This window comes from Sturnira hondurensis, unplaced genomic scaffold (assembly GCF_014824575.4).
Source record: "Sturnira hondurensis isolate 20B ecotype Veracruz unplaced genomic scaffold, ASM1482457v3 Scaffold0003801, whole genome shotgun sequence".
Classification (NCBI taxonomy): domain Eukaryota; kingdom Metazoa; phylum Chordata; class Mammalia; order Chiroptera; family Phyllostomidae; genus Sturnira; species Sturnira hondurensis.
The window spans coordinates 8,175,387-8,195,989 of record NW_028076432.1 but is presented as its reverse complement, the minus strand read 5'-3'; the positions used below and the strand labels follow the sequence as shown (position 1 = coordinate 8,195,989).

The 20,603-nt window shown below is 41.0% G+C and overlaps 1 long non-coding RNA gene across 1 annotated transcript in view; it reads left to right on the top strand.

The window, feature by feature from the left end:
• Nucleotides 1-246: 246 nt before the first annotated feature.
• Nucleotides 247-20,603, top strand: part of LOC118984753 (uncharacterized) — a 28,523-nt gene continuing 8,166 nt past the window's right edge. Inside the window, exons 1-2 of the long non-coding RNA XR_005065983.1 lie at nucleotides 247-366; nucleotides 6,567-6,707. This is a non-coding gene — a long non-coding RNA (uncharacterized LOC118984753). The remainder of the gene's footprint in view (nucleotides 367-6,566; nucleotides 6,708-20,603) is intronic.

The window sequence follows — 20,603 nt, the reverse complement described above, 5'->3', positions numbered from 1 at the left end:
GGGGATTTTGTTAGAATGTAGAAGTAAAGGAGCAATCTAAAAAGTGGGATGATTTCCCGTTATATATTTGCTGTTTTGTAAGAGCCATAGAGATATGATATCCGAAGCGTAGTTCAAATGCCCTTGGTCTAGACAGAGGCTTCATAGACATATATTTAAGTCCAAAAGAGAGGAACACATGTCACTGTATACATTTTTTATTCATTTAGTTTCACGTATGTCATTTCTGAATTTCCAGGATCTCAAAGATATGATCTTCTATGTTCAAAAAATAAGACAATTCACACTGAAAAGGGTTAAGAATCTTACATCAAGTCACACACACACAAGTAGAAGATTGAAGGGCCGGCATTCAAACCTCAGGAAGTAAGTACAAACCTAGGCTCTTTGAACAATACCAGAGAATGTGCTCCCCACCTTTTTTCTCATAGTTTTACTGGGAAAAGAAAAAAATTGTAACTCAAAGATTCTCTGTAGTCTGTTCTGTTCTACTTGGAGCATGCAATAGTATATATAAGGAAATCAGATATCATGGCATATCATGGCAAAGCCACCAAAGCTCACTTGTCTGGAGATTGAAAGAACCATTCTGGAAGTCTCCCTGTGGAATTGGTACCGGACAGGGGCCTGGCCCTGAGTGGGGCTGCCTATGGCCAGCTGTAGTGTGTGGCTTCTTGACTTCAGGTAGGAAAGATTTCACAACCTGAGTCCAGGTGACTATGAGGACCCACTGATTAAAGTGGGGACCATGAAATGAGGAAGGACTTAGCATAGAAGAAGCCACGGCAGAGCCGAGGCTGGGCAGGCTTATTTGACTAGGAAAGTCAGAGAAAAGGGGTGTTTTGGGGACAGGTTCAGGGGATCAGCCCGGGACAAGCTGCTGCTGCCCATTGTCTTAGCGTTTAGGAGACATGAGCCTGTGAGAAAGGAAGTCAGGGAAGAAGAAGGGAAAGGAAATGCCATTCCCCAGAGGGAGAGTGCATGCCGGGTCCTTTGTCTTGAGTTTTTATCTCTTTCTCACAGGCAGGAACCTTAGGGGAGGTCTCGGGGGAGGGTTTCGCAGAATGTGCATCAGTTCTCCAGGTGCACCCTTTCAGGGTCATGATCTCTTCTGATTGGTCAGTAATAGGACAGGGGGCCCTTTAGTCTTTGCAATTGGTTCTGGTTTTGCTGCTTTTCTGGCCCTGGGGAGATAGGTCAGATAACACAACCGAGGCCTAGATGTTCTCTCCAGGAAGGAAAGGCCAGGGAGGAGAGGTTACCCTTGGGTTGAGGTCCTTGTTTTTCCAGTTTTGCCCCCTGCCAGGCTCTCAGGGCCTTCTGCCCTGGAGACCATCTGCTCTGGCTGTAAACTGCTTGGCCATTGTGTTCAGCTACCTGTCTCAGTTTCCCTACTCCACTTGCCAAAGAATTTTCCTAGCTTCTCAGTATCCTGTCTCAGAGTTGTCTTTTTTCTCAACTGCTAACCACATATTGATGATTATCCAGGCAAGTTAGACAGCCATGGCATCAGCTTCCAGAAGGAGAGTGGGAGTGGGGGGAAATGGGGGAAAGGTACAGGGAATAAGAAGCATAAATGGTAGCTACAAAACAGATGGAGGGAGGTTAAGAAGAGTATAGAAAATGTAAAAGCCAAGGGACTTATATATATGACCCATGGACATGAACTGAGGGGGTGTGGGGGAATGTTGGTGGAGGGGGGAGGTACAGGGCAGAGGGGAATGAAGGGGGAAAATGGGACAATTGTAATAGCATAATCAATAAAATGTATATAAAAAACAAAAACAAAAAAGAGAGGCTGTTCAAAGACAGTGTTATGGAAATAGAGAATTTTGCTGATGACGGAGAGAAAGTAAGTTCCTGAAGGCGTAATGGAAGGATTTGAAATGCTGAGGCCCAGGTAAAAGTGGGATCACAATAGGGGTCTCCCAGCAACGAGTATTTGAGAGTCCAGTAGCCAGAGAATGATCTGGATGTTCTGAGCCTAGGAAAGTGACAGGTAGGACCAAAAACAAAGGCACAAAGGAATAGTTCCAAAGGGCTGCAGGGCAGATGGAGCATGTGGAGCAGTGAATGTCAGTAGGTGGAAGAGTGGGTGGTGGTGGGTGAGAACAGGAAGAAAAACAGAGAGGGTCACCCATAGGGAAGCAGGCCTCAGAACAAGGAGAAGACAGCCCCCGTGAGAGGGCAAGGAGCTCATGCTCACTCATCAGGGAAGCTGGATGAGCAATGCCCCAATTCTTCAGCCAAGATCTCTTTTGATTATCGCAAGTCCCTAAATTTGGCAAAAGGTTGCAAGTTTTCAGTTTCACAGTTCCAGCTATTAGAGCTAAAAGTCTGGCACACAATTAGTACTTCCTGGCTATTACTTTCTAGTAAGGCCCTATTTTTCTTTACTAGGTGTCTACCAAACTGTATTCATCTCAAACTGTATTCAGTTTTGATCCAGATAATTTAAAGTGTTGCCAAATAATTTCCAGAGCTCTAAACCAGGGAATCAATAATTGGAATGTTTAACTCCATTCACTAATAGCATGTTTTAAGGTTTTAAGATCCATATCTTTGCATTATTTGTAGTAAGTCTATTTTATCACATGAACTTCAGCGCAGGATGTGTTAGGTAGGATAGAAAGCAAACCAAGGCAGGCAGGGGGAAGGAGACATGTCTCACCCACTGACTCCGCAGTCCTGAACCTGATGAGATAATATTGCCAGGCTTTCCAACACCATAGGAAACACTATGCTAGGGTAAGAGGAGGGCATCCTTGAAATTCTCTGAGTCCTTTCCACTCCCTGGGAAAGAAAGCTGTTGAACCTGTGCTTTCATCCCAAGGCCTGAAAGGCCAGAAAATGGCCCACAATGTCCAAAGGAAGAAGCCCATTAACACCTTTGGGTATTCATGCATCACCTCTGGAAGCTGGCACCAACTCTACCTGTCAATCAATATGTAACTTCTTTAGCCCCATCCCGCCAACTACACAAGCCCTAGGAACAAAGGACTCTCTCTCTGGCCACACCAGGCTCTCTCACCCCTGCCCTTGCCAGGCTCTCTCTTCCTTTTCTCCCCCACCTCAGCGAGACCCATTCTCTTCCATGAGAACATAACACCAATAAGCCTGCTTGCACACTAATAGACTTGCTGATTTGTAATATTTTACTGTTGGCAAGAAGAACCAAATTTTTACTGTAACAGATATAAGAATAGATATGATCAAAGTACCCATCACAAAGGTAATTGGATGTGGTAAATTTATGTCTTAACTTGACTGGCCCTGGGGTGCCCCTATCAAACATAGTTTCTCTGAGCGTCTGTGAGGGTGTTTCCAGCTGCAATGATTTGAATCAGTGGACTCAGCAAAGAAGATTGACTTCCCCAGTGTGGGTGGGCATCATCCCGTACACACACTGAGGGACTGAAGAGAACAAATGTAGAGGAAGGAGGAATTGGGTCCCCCCTTTTTTTCTCCCACACTCACTGAGCTGGCACATCTCTCGTCTTCTCCAGCCCCTGGACTGGGATTTGTATACCATGCCAGCTCCCCTAGTTCTCAGGCCTTCAGCCTCAGACTGATTCATTGGTTCCCTGGGCCTCCAGCTTGCGGAGAGTAGATTGTGGATTTGGAGACTTCTCAGTCTCCATAACCACATGAGCTGATTCCTATTCTCTCTCTCTTTCGTCTTCTCCTGCTAGTTCTGTTTCTCTGGAGAACACTGACTACTACATCAGATGAAGTGTAAACCTTAATATCCACAGTCTATATGAGAATATTTTGTGTTACAATTTTGTCTTTGGTTTCACAGAGGTGAGTTTAGTTAAGTACTATATTTAACTAGGTAAATTCAAGTATGTTACTTAGTTTAAGTGAATGTAACATATCACTCTTCTAGGTAGTTTATTCTGTCACAGTATCCACCACTTCATACAGTTCGATTTTTTTAAAATTCTGGACATTGTTTTCCTAGAGAACCTACTATCCCTCAAGCTAGAATGATCGCTATACCCCACACCTCCTCTGTAGAGGTTTCCATGACCCTCCTCCCTCCATGGCTACCACTCTGAAGTTGGTCATTTATTTTTTAAAGATTTTATTTATTTATCTTTAGAGGGGAAGGGAAGGAGAGAGGGAGAGAGAGATCAATGTGTTGTTGCCTCTCATGTGTCCCCTGCTGGGAACTGGCCTGCAACCCAGGCATGTGCCCTGACTGGGAATCGAACCACGATCATCTGGTTCACAGGCCCGCGCTCAATCCACTGAGCTATACCAGCCAGGGCTGAAGTTGATAATTTCATCCTCTGAACAATTTCTGGAACCCATATATTTGTATTTTAAATCTAAAATAATTTAAAATATAATATATATTATATAAAATAAGCATGTATTCTATTTTACTCTAATTTATTTCTATCTCAGCGATTATTCATGGGGAAATATTATATTATTTTCATTTGTACATCCACAGCACCTAGTATAATAACGTATTCTCAGTACAGAATAAATAAATTTTATTGAATTGAAATATGCATGACTTATGGCCTAACCTCCCACTTCCTTAATTTTGACCAACTTTGGATTGTATTTATTTAAACCCATATTGTTAAATAAGAGTACAAGAGTATGACTAAGATATAAAAATCTCCCTCAGGCACTTAGTCTAAACAGAACAAAAGGAACAATGCCGTATCTGAAGTGTCTCCTTTCACTTGTTTTATTCATTGTCTGAGGTGTGAGGAATTTCTGGGTGGTATAGTTTCATCCTGTGACCCTCTTCTACCTATTTCTCCCAGATCCCATTTCTTCTGGTACTTTTCCCATCAACTTGAGAATTTCAGAAATGTAGACCAAGCCCTCTAACGACACATTTAACTTAGAAAAATTTCTATATAATATTGCTTTTCAAACAAGTATAGTATAGACCTCCCTTAGAATAAAAACATTGTCATAGATTCCTAGTGTTGGGGTAACTTATTTTTTTTATAATGTTGCCAAAATGTGTATAAAAATAAGACTGGGTATAAACTCCTTAGTTCTTTCAGAACTGAAAAACAAAACACATGTATCAATTAGATAGATATATAAATCTAGGACTTACTTAATTAAAATTAAAATATTAATTTAAATTGACAGGTGATGCCATTTTTTGACATTTAAATTTCAATATTAAATTTAATATGCAATATGCATTTGCTTAGTTTCTGTTTTCACTTCATTTTTATTAGAAATATTCTTGTAATTGCTAAAACACCATTTTACTGGGTCAATTACATGAATCAGTCATTATAAAATACAATACAGAAAATTTTCAAGGCCCATTTAATAAACATCCCTTTGTTTTATTTTTACTCTGTACATACTGCCAAGGAACAGGTACAAACTGGGGGGTAGAAACAAAGGACCAGCTCAACCGATTTGCTTACGACCTGAACTGACTGTGTGGGCACCAGTTTACTTTGATTTCAATGTGACCTACCAAGGTGACGCTATGCCAGCTTTCAGCCATCGGAAAACTCCAAAGTGATGATACACCCACAAGCAAACCGAGGCACAGAAATCAGTGGCAAAGCTGAATTTTTAATTCAGTTCTCCAGATGATCCATTTACTCCTGTGTTTGATTTCCTAGATTTAGTGGAGTTTCACTGAGGAGTCCTGGAAATCCCCAGGAAACCTACTGGGGTATGGTATCTATTGAGACATTGTCTAACTCTTGGTCATTTTTGGATATAATGCATCTTATGCTCAGGAGCTTACTTTATTTCTTGTCTTGAGAAAAGGATAGGTAGCATGGAAACATTTTCCACATGGTTTTTGACATTCTTGAACTTCGTTCTTGAATGCTGTTATGTTAGTTACAAACAATTTTATCCTTTCCAGACTTGCTTTTAATATTTTCTAAGCAAAAGTAGAAAAAGCATTTGACCTAGTTTATTTTTGACCCACTCTTGAGACAAGGCTCTTCTGAAAACTTTACCCAGTACCCCATTTACCACGAGGTTTCCCAGCCCAGCTGGTGAGAAGAGACGCTAATTTTGGCTGTGTGGACTCCAGGTACTGTTCCCTTGAGAACATTCTTTTTCCAGCCTCGAATAGTTTCCTCATACACATTTGCTAATCAGTACTTTGCTAAACACTGAAGGTGGATCCTCTCTATGTCTTCCAAGTTTTCTTCCTGTGCAGCTCTTTCTTTATGGTACAGTCGACCCTTGACCAACGTGGAAGTTAGAGGTGCTGGCTTGTAGCACAGCAGAAGACCCATGTGTGACATAAGTTGGCCGCTAACAAAAGTGGATCCCCAACTGTGGATGGAAGGCACTACCGTATCCTGTGAACTTGGGGTGCCTTGGTGCCCCAGATTCTCATCTAAGCTCCTCAATTCAGACACATGTAGGGATCTACCTGAGGTCCCTGCCCCTGAGTCATATTCTACAGACTTTCTCAAGGCAGTCGGAGGTGCTTGCCTTGCTTGCTGTCTCTCAGTGATCACTGTTCTTCATTGCCTGATGGCAATGTGCAGTGCCTTAAAAATCATTGTTTAAAGATATTTTGTCCAATGTATTGGTTGTTTCAGGAAGGAGGGTGAATCTAGTCCCTTCACTCCATCCCCATTAGAGGCAACCTCCTTACGTCTTGCAGCAACTCCATTCTCAACACATGGCTTGTAAGATCTCTCTTCCATCGAGCCATGGAAAAAGAGCATGAAGGATCACATGTAAGTAATTCTTATGAGTCACCTCTCAAAGGGGTTACCTAATGTCTGTGACATTGCCCTGACTAGACGCCGGTCACATTGCTGCATCTGGGCGAAACACCAGTGGGAAATGATAGTCAAATTGTAATCCCAGAAAAAAATTGGAAATGGTTTTTGGTGAATGGCTGGCTGATTTCTTCCACAGGGTAACTTCATGGACACCAAATACCTATTTTACTCTTCCTTCCACATAACAGAAGAGATTTATTCCATGTCAAAACCACCATGCAGACATTTGTGATTTCCAGGTGATGCTCTTTCCTCTCCATCAAGTCTGATGTCACCTATAATGATTTTGCAGCCTATAAATAACAAAAAAAGAAAAAGAAAAGAAATTAATTGCTCTCCCAGGCCCACCCAGTGAGAAGCATCGGAGCAAGAATAAGATCAGTACAATTAAAACTTCCATTTAGCCCTGGCCAGTGTGGCTCAGTCGGTTGGAGCATCATCCAGTAGCCAAAGGGTTGTGGGTTCAGTTCCCAGGCAGGGCACATGCCTAGGTTGTGGGCTTGCTCCCCCATCTGGGTGTGTACTGGAGACAACTGACTGATGTTCTCTTCTTCTCTCCCTTCCTCTCTCTCTAAAAGCAATAAAGAAATGCCCTTGGGTGAAGAAAAAACAAAACCTTTCCTTTTAGACGAAGAAAAGAGTGGGATTCTATTGCAGACCATTATCTACAGCAATGATGAACATGCCGTCAGGCAGGCATTGTGAGAGCCCTGACCCCTAACAAATGCAGGAAGATTCCCTGAATACATTTTATTTTTCTTTCTTAGAAGAACTTTTCATCTTTTGTTTTTTGCAGGACCTGACTCCTCCTGCTGGGAGGTACTTTCCTAGTTAATTATCCTCCATTACCTTTCATGGTGATAGCTGAAGTTAGTTTGGGGAAGCATTCCTTTCTCAGGGGTTCCTGAAATTTCATACTTCTTTTCTGTTCATGGAATTTGGGGGCTTGTATGTGTTTGAAGTGTGAATGTTCAAGGCATTTTTAGTATTGGTCTATGGCTTCATTAGCAGTTCATTTCCACCCAAATTAGTAGAACTCTTTGCCTCCAGGCAGTTTCACATGATTGTAAACCCTAACACCTAAAAACATTAACATTCTTTCTTGGGCATGAGTCTGAAACGTGGTTCATTTTTATTTCATTGGTGGCTACCTAGATGTGGAGACAACTTTCCTTGCAAGTCTCCCCCGCCCCCCAACCCCACCGTGTGCCACAGATGAGAGTAATCATGACTGAGACCCGATGTGATCTGCTTGGGGAGGAAAAGATGGCCGATCCCTCAAAGGGGAAGGGCCAAGAGCCCCCTGCTCAAGGGACTTTTATTGGGTTTGTTTGCACAAGAATACAGGTAAGGGTCAAACAATAGGTAGCATTCAAAGAACTGTGAGGGCTTATTCTCAGTCAGGGTCAGATAGCTAACAAGCCATAAAACTTTGAGGAACAAACTTCTTGCTTGGACCCTTATTATTTAAATGACAGCATTCTAAACAAAGCAAGTTTCACAGGATTTTAGGAATTCTTTCTTATGCCTGATCACCCAGGATCCCACTCTAGCTGACAAAGGGCTGTACCACCTTCCCCATCAAAGGTTTTTAGGCTTAAGTGGGTTAGAGCCAGGAAGTGCTTCTACCAGACAGAAATGGGGACCCAGGCTATGTCAGAATAGCTGGGGGGTGGACGAGGGTCCATTGCTTCCTCTTTGTCACAACCTCCCTGAGTCCTTCCATGATGGCCTCCCAGGTGATCACGTCTGGCCTAGGTTGCCCCTCTCTGAGGGGTCGTACCCACCATGGACATCGACCATGCTTTGGGGGCAGGGAGATGAAGCAGGGGCAGCATCTGCTGCCAGAGACAAGCTTTGTCTCCTTCGGCTCGCACTCCAGAGGTTGCTTGCTTAGCCATGGGGGGCAGTTACAATTCCTGAAACCAGGCAGGGGGGTCCTAACACCTAAAAACCATCTGAAGGCATCTGTGGCGATGCCACACATTGTTAGGCTATTGTTAAGGTTTTTTTCAGTCTTTCCTTTTTTTGTTTGAGGTTTAGAATAAGTCATTTTTTTCAATCCATTGAGGCCTTAAGTCTTGGAATCTACCTATTATTATTACCTTTTATCTATGATGGAAAACTATTACCTAAACTGATATCTTTCTTACAGTGAATTGTTAAAATAGTAGCAATATGTGCTAAGATTATGGGTCTTTTCTACCACTTCCCCTGTGCTACAGGGCCACAACTACCTTTCAAATTACTGAAACATTTGTTCTATAAAATATTTTCCATTCGTGAAATATGGATCACCAGCTTTCCAGAGTGTTCTATCTTCAACTAAACCAACTACAACTAAACTGACGTCATAAAGTTTAGACTGTCCTTGTAGACTGTCCTGTTGACTGTCCTTTAGACTGTAGATAAAGTAACACAATGGCTCAAACACTATAATTTATTTTCCTTTTATGTGAAGGCCAAAATGTGTGTTCCTTACGCACAGGTGGCTCTCTTTCAAATGGCGCCCACCCAGGCTTGCCATCTCCTACCTACAGCCCCTAGGATTGCGATGTTCTCCTCCATCAGCGAGTGGAAGGAGAACGGGTGGGGGTCATGCATGGGCTGTGCATGGAAGTAGATGCATCACTTTTGAGGGGTTTTGGCCAGAACCCTTCACAGGGCCAAAACTGACTGCAAGGAAGGCCAGGGAATATGCATAATCCTGTTGTGTCGACAGGATGAGCCAAAAACTTTGGTGCATAGCTGAGGAGTTTCTAAACAGAAGCCAATATTGTGGAAGCTAGAGGAGAAATACTGAAAAACCTGAATTCTTCTAAATTCTTTTGTGCTACTCTGTCAAGTTTCACCCTATAACTGGGCTTTTCAACCACGTAAGCTAGCGCTCTTTTTATTGTCGAAGGCTATTTTAGTTGAATTTTCTGTCACTTGCTATGCCAAGCATTGTAATTAAAACAGTTTCTGTAAGAGCTGCCAGACTGCCCTAATAACCTAAGGCGCCAAGGAAGGTTAGAGGAACTGGGGAATGGAGATAAAGAGCCTGCTTAATCTTAAGGCGTTAATGACAGTTGCTCACCACTCAGGTTTGCCCGCCAACAAGAGCCCCCACCAATCAAAACCTCTGCCTTTGTTCAATCGAGCCAATAGCTAACCGCTACATCTGCTTCTGTATCCCCAGCTTGCTTGCCTGCTCTTATAAAAACCCAACAGTCTGTAAGCCAGGCGCGACTTCCATTTTGGCGGCTCTGCGTAGCCGCGGGACTGCGGTCTCATTTGGGAAGTTCGCCCCTGCGCAGGTTAAAACTTGGCCAATAAATATACCATCAAGTTGCTCTCAGTTTCTGTGGACTCCTTTCACTCGCAATTTGCATATAACAGTTTCCAAGTGAATTTTCCTTTAACAGCCACTAACAACCACTCCCCCTGCCCCCACCCCCACCTCTGCCTTGCTGTTAGTCGAACTATTGTGAAGCACAGTCTAACTGTATCATGCTTGAGTTCCCAATTCCCAGTAAAGTATCTCATGTATCAGACCTGCATGTTGGGAATTCAGCTCAGTCCAAGTGATGAGGCTTCAAAATATGTAAGACAGGAGTTTGGGAACAGGCTAATTCCAGGTCTGAGGGAGCTTTTGGAATTCATGTTTATTTGCGAGTTAATCTTATAGTAGGAAGGTAATCTGTGATGACTCACCAAGGCCTCAGAATATATGACCACACCTTTGAATTTCCCTAGACCAGAAGAAAATTCACATATTAGTCACTGGTTTAAACACAACCTTTCCCACCTTCCTGCCCCTCCCTGCGCCCCGCCCTGCCCTCGCCCTTGAGAGATCATCTGAGCCCAAATTACACTTATTGGTGATACCTGATCTGAATTTGTCTTAATTCTGAAATGCTTGAATGCAATTCAAGAAAGCCTACATTCTAAGCCAAATAGAGCTGAGCCGGATTCTTATCTTTTGGTGTCTGCCTTCTTTTGTTTCCTTTATAAGAACAGAAACTCATTTTTTCCCTTTTTTTTTTATGATTTGGGGAATCATTCACAGAGTGTCTCCTGAGTATGAGGCACTCTGCAGTGTGCTGGAAAGTAGCCAAATTGAGTGATTTCCATAAATTAGGCAGGGGAAGAGCTCATAGACATTCAGGCAATTTCTAGATTGTTAATGTGATATTATGTGGAAAAAATATAGTCATTAAAGTTTGAAGCTATAGGCATACCTCATTTTATTCTGCTTCACAGATGTGTGTTTTCCAAATTGAAGGCAAGACCTTCCCCCAGCAAAAAAGATCATGCTTTGTTGCATTACTTACAGGTTGTGTTAATTATGAAATTGAGCTCTCCTCCTCTGAGCTTTAAATACTTCATTGTAAAACTGTAGATAATACCATTATTTCGAAGGTAGACTAATTGCTAAATGATGCAACATGAGTAAGAGTGCCTGGCACAGAGTAGGATTACAAGTACTCCTTTTATCTTCTTTCTTTTCTTCTCTCTCATCTCCTTTTGAATAATCCAATCAAGAATATAAACACAAATATTGTTTTGGAGATCAGTACTTTTATTCCTTCCTAGACTGGTAGTTGCATGGACAGTTTTTTAAAAATATATTTTATTGATTATGCTATTACAGTTATCCCATTTACCCCCCTTCATTCCCCTCCACCCTGCATACCCCCTCTCACCCACAGTCCCTCGCTTTGGTTCATGTCCATGAGTCTTAAGTTCTTTAGCTTTTACATTTCCCATACTATTCTTGCCCTCCCCCTGTCTATTTTCTGCCTGCTATCTATGCTACTTATTCTCTGTATTGCCCCCCCCTCCTCCTCCCACTTCCCTGTTGCTAACCCTCCATGTGTTCTCAATTTCTGTGGTTCTGTTCCTGTTCTAGTTGTTTGCTTAGTTTGTCTTTGTTTTAGGTGTGGTTGTTAATAACTGTGAGTTTGCTGTCCTTTCACTGTTCATATTTTTTATCTTCTTTTTCTTAGATAAGTCCCTTTAACATTTCATACAAGAAGGGCTTGGTGATGATGAACTCTTTGAACTTGACCTTATCTGAGAAGCACTTTATCTGCCCTTCAATTCTAAATGAACGGATAAAGCAATCTTGGATGTAGGTCTTTGGATTTCATGACTTGGAATACTTCTTTCCAGCTCCTTCTTTCGTGTAAGGTCTCTTTTGAGAAATCAGCTGACAGTCTGATGGGAACTCCTTTGTAGGTAACTGTCTCCTTATCTCTTGCTGCTTCTAGAATTCTCTCCTTCATTTTAATCTTGGGTAATGAAATTATGATGTGCCTTGGTGTGTCCCCCCTTGTGTCCACCTTCTTTGGGACTCTCTGAGCCTCCTGGACTTCTTGGGAGTCTATTTCCTTTGCCAGACTGGGGAAGTTCTCCTTTATTATTTGTTCAAATAAGTTTTCCACTTGCTGCTGTTCCTCTTCCCCTTCTGGTACCCCTATAATTTGGATGTTGGAATGTTTAAAGATGTCCTGGAGGTTCCTAAGCCTCTCCTCATTTTTTTGAATTCTTGTTTCTTCATTCTTTTTTGTTTGGTTGTTCCTTTCTTCCTTCTGGTCCACTCTATTGATTTGAGTCCAAATTTCCATTCCATCACTATTGGTTCCCTGTGTGTTTTGCTTCATTTCACTTAGTGTAGCCTTCATTTTTTCAGCTAATTTGTGACCCAAATCAACCAGTTCTATGAGCATCTTGATCACCAGTCCTTTGAACTATGCATCTGATAGGTTGGCTATCTCTTGGTCGCTTAGATGTATTGGCTCTGGAGCTTTGATCTGTTCTTTTGTTTCAACCATTTTTTTTTGGTCTGGTTGTGCCTGTTACGTAGTGAGGGGCAGAGCCTTAGGTATACACCAGGGTGGGTCAACCCAGTTGCTGGGTTGTGACGCTGTATGTGAGGGCGGGGTCAGAGAGGGAACAATGGTGCTTGCTCTGCTCTCTCTTGGATTTCAGTCTCTTCTGCTGCTTTCCACATGCAAATTGAGCCCTTCTGATGCTGGTTCCCAGGTGGATGGGCTTGTGTACATTCTAGAACCCTGTGGGTCTCTCCAACAAACTCTCCTGTGAGGCTCGGGGGTCTCTCCTGGCACCTCAACTCCCACAAGTGTTTTCAATTGGGCTTTTAGGCTTTATTTCCTGGCACTTGGGCCCTGGGTTGTACAGTCTGTCTTGCTGCCCATTTTCACCTGTGAATGTGTGACCACAGTCAGCCAGCTGCCTTGCACTCCTCACTGGGTCTGCTCGTTGCCACCCTGAGCCCAGGGTCTACCAGCCACCGCCATCGCGCCCGGATCTGCCAACTGCCGCTTTTTCCTGCCACAACCCCTCTCCACCAACTGCTGACTCTGCCCCTCTAACCGGTCTGGATGAATGGTTGTCAGACTTCCGTACAGTTCATTTTTTTTGTCAGTTCTGCTTGTTTTTTTGTTTCTAAATTTTTGTTGTCCCTAATTTTGGTTGTGTGAGGAGGTACAGTGTATCTTCCTATGCCTCCATCTTGGCCAGAAGTCTCAATCGACAGTTTCTTTTTCTGACTGTAAAAGTAATGCCTCCCTGTCCAATTGGCATAATGTTCATTGCCACTACCCAAATATATTTTACAGGTGTTACTGATAAAGGACAATTAGACATCAAAATAATAACTGCAAAAGATCACACACTAAAAAAAATGACAAGGAAAAATATTTTAAATGAAAGGCCTAAAAGCATGAGGACTTATAAAATTTTATTATCTAATTGACCATACTTGTTAAAAATTACTATATGTATTTATTTCACTTTAACAAATAATTATCATAGGCAAAAATGAAAATAAATGGGTTTATTTGATTCAATTGGCTGTATATTTACCTAGAAATAGAGCATTCACTTTAGTGCTCTAGAAGTTGAGTCTGTAACCATATATCACATGTAGCATCTTATTAAGGTTATTTTTGAAAAATTTCTTTGTTAAATATCAGCCCAAATGAAATTTTTAATTAAAAAAAACTTTGAGTCTTTATTAAGATGTGTGAAATGCTTTGATGTACTCAAGATGAGAAGTGCTAAGTGGGAAGTATAATTAGATGTAGAAAATTCACATGTGCTAAAAATTATGTTCAAATACCACATTGATTTTTAATGATATTTGTATTTTGAATGGACTCCCAAATTATGTGAAAGATAATTTATTTAGTTTTAGAAGAATATTCTTATGACTTTCTATTTCATTTTGGGGAAAAAAGACGTATGTTTTATTATCTTTTGAAAAAGGAAATGATACTTTCTTAACATGGCATTTTCAGTGATATATCACCTGATAATATGTTAAAGATGAGGAAAAAATACATAAGATTCTAGTGATATCATATGTAAAAAGCTCTATTTGTTTTCAAAGGTGATAATTTGCTGAGCTTTACCTTCAGTACACATATCAGAGACAATGAACTGTGACTGGAAAAGTATGTTTTATAATGCTTGAAACAAAGGAAATCTTCATGGTGGAAACAAGTAGAATTCAGAATCCAAAGTACATACATAGTATTGTTATAACAGTATTTTTACATATCTACCTATACACATCCCAAAGAAATAAATGATGAAATAAAATGTTTGTAGTGAAAGTGTTACAAACTTTCAAGGGGGCTAGGAAGTCACTTCTAGTTGCAATGTTCTGTGATCTTTCTTAGAGAAGGCTGAATCTTTTTTGATTTATATTATGGGCAATAGAAAAATTTTAGCCCCTTGGTTTAAATTTTAGTAGAACATTAGTATTAAGTCTTATAACAGACTTATTTTAGTCTTAAGTGGAGACAGCAGGAATAGTAAGAAATTATAACTTACTTTTGTACAGCGATCTCTTCGATTGCAATAAGCAATTGCTCAGTCGTTCAAGTGATTTGATTTTTGTAAGTAGAGGGGGTGGATACTATATTACATTTCACTGATAAAGTATATGAAGCTCAGAGAGATCCAGTGAATGCTGAAGCCTCATTGCAATTAAGTTGTAGAGCTGAGACTAAACTCGATAATTCGGCTTTTTAAATTCATTTTTATTATTTAAAATACACATAAAATGTACTGTCTTAACCATTTTAAGTGTTCAGTTGTGTGGTATTAAGCATATTCCAGGACCACCATCCATCCCTATAACTCTTTTATCTCAAAAAATTAAAACTCTACCTGTGCCCATTAAACAATAACTCTCCATTTTACCCTTCACCCAGGCTGTGGCAACCACCATGATAGGTTCTGTCTTTATTTGATTTTGAATATTAGAAGTACCTCATATAAATAGAATCATACAATATGTATATTTTTGTGACTGGCTTATTTCACTCAGCATAATGTTCTCAAGGTTCAACCATGTGGCATATTACAGAATTTCCTTTCCTCTCCAGGCTGAATAATATCCCACCATATGTAATACCACAGTTTGCTTGCACATTTTAGTTATTGTGAACAATGCTTCTCTGAAGTTGGTGTAGATATATTACCTTGAGACCCAATTTTCAGTTCTTTTGGTCATGTACCCAGAAGTGGAATTGCTGGATCATATGCTAATTCTATTTTTAGTCTTTTGAGGAACTGCCTGTTTCCTACAATGGCTGCACCATTTTACATTCCCACCAACAGTGCACAAGTCTACCAATTTCTCCAGATACTTGCCAACAGTTTGTTCCTATTTTTTAATAACTGCCATACTAATGGGTGTGATGTAGTATCTCATAATAGTTATGACTCATATTCACCTAATGATTTATGATGCTGAACATATTTCATATGCTTATTGGCCACTCAAAAATATTTTTGAAGAGATGTCTATTCAAGCCCTTTGTCCATTTAAAAAACAGTTTTTTAAGTTTTAAATTATAGTTGACATACTGTATATTAGTTTTAGGTATGCAAACCCATGATTAGATAGTTATGTAATTTATGAAGTGACCACCCTGATAAATCTAGTATCCATTTGACATCATATATAGTTACTACAGAATTATTGACTATATTCTCTATGCTGTACTTCACATCCCCATGACTATTCTGTAACTACCAATTTGTATTTCTAAATCGCCTCACCTTTTTTTACCCATCTCCCCCACACCCCTTCCATCTTGCAACTGTCAAAATGTTCTCTGTATCTATGAATCTGTTTTTGTTCTGCTTATTCATTTATTTTTGTTTAGATTCCACATATAAGTGAAATCGTCTGGCATTTGCCTTTCTCTATCTGACTTATTTCACTTTGCGTAGTACCCTCTAGGTTCATCCATGTGGCTGCAGATGGCAAGATTTTATTCCTTTTTATGGCTGAATCATATTCCATTGTATATTTGTACTACTTCTTTATCCATTCATCTCTGTTTTTAAGATTTTATTTATTGATTTATCTTTAGAGGGGAGGGAGAGAGGGAGAGAAACATCAATGTATGGTTGCCCTTCGTGCGTCCCCTGCTGGGAGTTGGCCTGCAGGGAGCTGGCCTGCAACCCAGGCCTGTGCCCTGACTGGGAATCGAACCGCGATCCTCTGGTTCACAGGCCCACGCTCAATCCACTGAGCTACACCAGCCAGGGCTATCCATTCATCTCTTGATGGCAGTTAGTTTGCTTTCATATCTTGGTTATTGTAAATAACACTGCAATAAACATATGAATGTCTGTGCCATTTCAATGTATTGCTTTGGGTTTCTTTGGATAGATACCCAGAAGTGGAAAGCTGGCTGCTTATTTGTCTCTTGCTGTAGCCTTTGTTTTAGAGTCTATTTTGCCTGGTATAAGTATTGCTACTTCAGCATTTTTGTTTCCATTTTCATGAAATATCTTTTTTCATTCCTTTACTTTCAGTCTGTGTATGTCTTTTGATATGAAGTGAGTCTCCTGTAGACAGCATATGGAAGGGCCTTGTTTTGTAATTCATTCAGGCACTATATATCTTTTTTTTTTTATTTTTTTTATTTTTTAATATTTTATTTATTTATCTTCAGAGAGAGGGGAAGGGAAGGAGAGAGGGAGAGAAGTATCAGTGTGTGGTTGCCTCTCATGTGTCCCCCACTGGAAACTGGCCTATAACCTAGGCATGTGCCCTGCCTGGGAATCGGACCGTGATCCTTTGCTTCACAGGCCCGAGCTCAATCCACTGAGCTACACCAGCCAGGGCTCAGTCACTATGTATCTTTTAATTAGCGCATTTAATCCATTTGCATTTGAAGTAATTGTTGACAGATATATATTTATTGTCATTTTATTATTTGTACTTTGAGCCCTCCTCCTCCTCTTTTTCTTCCTCCTCCTTCTCCTCCTTTTTCTTCTTCTAGAGTATGCTTTAACATTTTTTGCAGTACTGACTTGGTGGTGATGAACTACCTTAGCCTTTTCTTTTCTAAGAAGCTTTTTATCCTTCAATTTTAAATAACAGCTTTTCTGGGGAGAGTAATCTTGGTTATGGGTCCTTGCTTTTTATCACTTCAAATATTTCCTGTCAGCCCCTTCTGGCTACAAAGTTTCTGGTGAGAAATCAACTGACAGTCTTATGAGAGTTCCCTTGTAGGTAACTAACTGTTTTTCTTTTGCTGCATTTAAGATTCTCTCCTTTTGAGAAGCTTTCCTTTTGTTTACTCTCAAATTGCTTTAAAAATTTTTGCACTAATATGAACTTTTACTTTCATTTTGGTATGTGACCGGTAATAAATATTTAAGTTGTTGCAACATTCCATTTTGTTCAGGATTTTGATCAAATATATATTCCTTACTCATTCATTTATAACAATGCTATATATTTTTATGGTCAAATAAACTGAACAGAGTTGAAAAAAAGATTCTCTCCTTTTCTTTAACCTTTGGTATTTTAATTATGATGGGTGTTGGTGTGGGTCTCTTTAGATTCACATCATTTGGGACTCTCTGAATTTTTTAGATTTGTATGTGTATTTCCTTCACAAGATGAGAGAAGTTTTCTATCATTATATTTTCAGATAGGTTTTCAACTTACTGCTCTCTCTTCTTCTCCTAGCACCCTCATAATGCTAATGTTGGTATTCTTGGACTTGTCCCAAAGCATCCTTACACTATCCTCATTTTTTTTTATTCTTCTTTATTTTTTTGCTGTTGATTGGGTATTTCTGCTTTCTTATTTTTGGAGTGTATTCTTTATCTTGACTGGTTCTTTTCATATTTTCTATATCCATTTTTATGTTTCTTGTCCCTTTGTTGAACTTCTCACTAGGTTCCTTTCCTCTTCTCCTAAGTTCCTTTCCTCTGCATGTGGTAGATTGCTTGTCTCCATTTTGTCTAGCTTTTTTTCTGGAGTTTTGTTCTGATCTTTCACTTTAGCCATGTTTCTTTGTCTCCCCATTTTTTGCAGCCTCCCTGTGTTTTTTTCTATGTATTAGGTAGAACTGCATTGTCTCTTCATTTTGGTAGAGTAGACTGATGCAGTAGGTGTCTGGTAGAGCCTAGTGGCACAGCCTCCCCTGTTAACCAAGCTGTGCGAATTGTATGTGCCCTCCTGTTGCAGTTGAGCCTTGATTGCTCTTGGTATATCAGTGGGAGGGATTTATCCCCGGGCTGATTAGATTCAAAGACTGGGTGAGACCACCACAGTGGATCTGCTGTGCAGAGGCTGACCCCACAGAGCAGAACTTGCTTCAGTACGGCCCAGGTACCCACTGAGTACATCCCAAGTTTTTTGCTAATGGAGGTGTTTGGGTGGTGCTTTGGTATTGTCTGAAATTGTCCAGTGGGTAAGCTGTTTTTGTGCATCCTGACACAGGCCGAGGTGAGCTGCCATATGTGCCCTGCCCTGGGCCACCTGGCATGAGCTACAAAGCCATCTGCAGATGGCAGCTACTTGCGCTGGGCTTGGAGGTGCTTGGGAGAGGCCAAGCTGCAAACCAAGGCTAGCTATCACTAGTGCTGGGTCTGGGACCACTTAGAAGAGGTACAGGGTATGTAGAGGCTAGATGATGTTTTTGGAAAGATTTGAGGAAAGTATGAAGCATGAGCCAAGAGATGTTTTGTATGGTAAAGCTACTGGACACTGCTTGGGTGGGGTGGAAAGTTGGGTGGAGTGGGGTCTCAAGGAATGACTAGGGTGGGTAAACAGTGTTAGCCATGTTGTTGGAGATATGGTACCCACCTGCTGGCTTTGTAGGGGAGGGCTCAGCAAAGAAACATTGGTCTCTGCCAGCAGTTCTGTGTGGGACAAAGCTGTCCCTCTAGCCCTCAGTCTAAACCTACAGTTCACTTCCTCCTTGTATGTCCTGGTGCCTTTTGAGCTGCTGCCCCAGTGAGGGAGGTCGAAGTGAGTAAGTCTCAATAAGTTCACGAGGGCCTGTAATAGGAAAGCCTGGGACTTCAGAAGCACTCTGTCTCACTCAATCACAATCTCTGCTAATTTTCACAGCCAGAAGTTATAGGGACTTCTCTTCCCAGCATTGGAACCCTGGGACCCTTGCTCCTCATGGAGTACTTCCACAGCCAAGATATCCCTCCCAATTTTTAAACACCATACATGGGTGTGAGACCAGCTCCTCCCATGTCTCTACCATTCCTACCACTCCCTATGTAGCTTCTGCTTGATAGCCATAGTTATAGGCCTTATGTTCAGGTAGATGTCAGGCAGTTAGTTCTGAATGGTGGTCTTTCTGTAATTTAGTTGTAATTTCGATGTGGCTGTGGGAGGTTCTGAGTAGAATGTTTCCCTATGCTGCCATCTTGATCAGGACCTAATTTGTCTTTTTTTAAGTATAATTTGAAGAGCCATGGTGAATGCAAAGTTAAGAGTTATCATCAGATTCTCAGCTTAGTGAATCTCCAAGATCTGCTCCATGTATTTTCTACTCTCAGCCAGGACAAACAGTGCTTCCCTTGCTGGGACCCATAATTACTGCCGTTTCAGGAATGCTTGTCACCCCAGTGTTCCAAATGTTGTTTTTCCTAGTTTTGCTAACTTCTTTGTATAATAAATATCATGCTGACCTAGTTAATTAGCAAACAGCAGACAATGTGTGTTGATGCATAACTCTTACTCTTCTGAAGCCTCTATTTATTGCCAATGACTTGTAACCTCACTGTGAACCCTGGTGGTAGTAAAGCTACCACTGTGATTAGGGTTAGAATACAGTAATCTTCTTAGCCTTAGTTGAAACTGTGAAAATCCTTTTCATCTTCAATTATTGTTTATTTGGCCCATTTTTCTGGAGGGCAAGGGGCTGTCTAATCCCCCAGGCTGAGCCTCAGGAGTCTGTGTCAGCAGGAAAGAATGTCAGCCCTGCATAGTAGGAGCTGGAAGACCGGGTCATGGATTTGAGAGGCCACAGCCCCAATGCGGGTAGAGTTGGGGAAGCTTTAGGAACTTCCTTGTCTGATGGTTATTCTCCAAGGGAGCTGCTTTAAAAGTGGCTCAAGAAAAGTTCCTAGTAGTATAAGATTTTCTGAAGTGGAGGAGAAGTAACAAACTGTAAAACCTTTTATTTAAAAAATGCCTAGCATAAGGTACACTGAGTTACTACAGATGACTCAGGAGTGATTCAGCTGATTAAACTGTGTCACTCCCAAAGGAGCTCACATCAGCTAAGCCAAGGTGTCGTTGGCCATGCACAAACTTTTCCCCCCGAACAGCTGAGAGATGTGTTCACCAAAACCACGGGCCCATTTATTTATTCTTTCCTTCATGTCCCTTGTCTATGTTCTCACTTTTAACAGGAGCCTAAACAACAAAACAAACAAAAAGCAAAATATAACCAAAGACACTGAAATAGAGAACAGGATGACAATGACCAGAGGGAAGAGGGGAGGGAATTTCAGGGGAACAGGGGAAGAAGGATTCACAGGAACAAGGATAAAGGA